This window comes from Cryptomeria japonica, unplaced genomic scaffold, assembly GCF_030272615.1.
Source record: "Cryptomeria japonica unplaced genomic scaffold, Sugi_1.0 HiC_scaffold_693, whole genome shotgun sequence".
Taxonomy (NCBI): Eukaryota; Viridiplantae; Streptophyta; class Pinopsida; order Cupressales; family Cupressaceae; genus Cryptomeria; species Cryptomeria japonica.
Genome location: NW_026729481.1, coordinates 31,485 through 32,500, shown reverse-complemented (window position 1 = coordinate 32,500; position 1,016 = coordinate 31,485).

Below are 1,016 nucleotides of genomic sequence, written 5' to 3'. Positions count from 1 at the left end.
GAGTTCGTCGGAGACGAAGAAGCAACCTTCAGTGCAAACGTAGCACTCTTTTGTGCAACCGCCCAAACAACGCCCCCTCTACCCTCTGTCGAAACACTCGGCATTGCTGCTCCCTAAGGTGAGCTTCTCCTCATAGGCAATTCCGCTCTTATCCGGTCACGTTTGTGTGCCCGAATTTCGCAAGGCAACCTCCATGGGACATGGAAAAGACTCGAGAAGAGAGCTCGCTCACGGGAGAGAGAAGCCAAGGAGACCACGAGAGTGCTGAGAGTGGGACAGCGCTGAATAGGCGGGAGAAGCCTGCGCGTATAAACGGAGATATATATCCAATTGCAACGAAGGAACGTGCCAAAGATCGAGAACAATGGCAGAAATGCTAGTAACGTGCACTTCGGGACCAACGCATCACCGGAAGACAACCGCCAAACATCGAAAGAGTCGCGATGCTCCGCAACCTACGTGCAAAGCGGTCGCACACCGGGTAAGGGAGTGAGAGCCCCAAACATAGCTGGGCGAGGCGCTCACTCCGCTCTTTAATATCTCGTTAATACCGCCAAGGAAATGGCACAAGCACACACACACAAGCATCCTCGGAAGAGGACAGTTCGAGTGACAGGTCAAATCCAAGAGTTCCGAAGACTACCTCCAGGAACAATCGGGAACAAGACCGATTACAAGTCGTCGAGTCTGTTACTGGGCGAACACGAGATGCGCACAGGAAATCGATCAGCCCTCACAATGGCCCAAGGCCAGAGATCGGACTGCTACGATTTACCCCAACAATCATCGTGCCACTCTTCGCAGAGAGGTGATAGACGCCAACGAGCCCGCGCATAGCAATCGAGGTGTAAAAAGGGCGTTGAAGGCAGGAAGCCTGGACGAAAGAGGCTACGAGGTCACCTCGAAGCGGTCTAAGAATCGGGCGCACTTGGGGCGACTACCAGTGCCAACCCCTTATCCCGCGGTGCGTCCGACACACAGAAATTTCCAAGGCGGCCAAGGAGCCTCCCCGCATA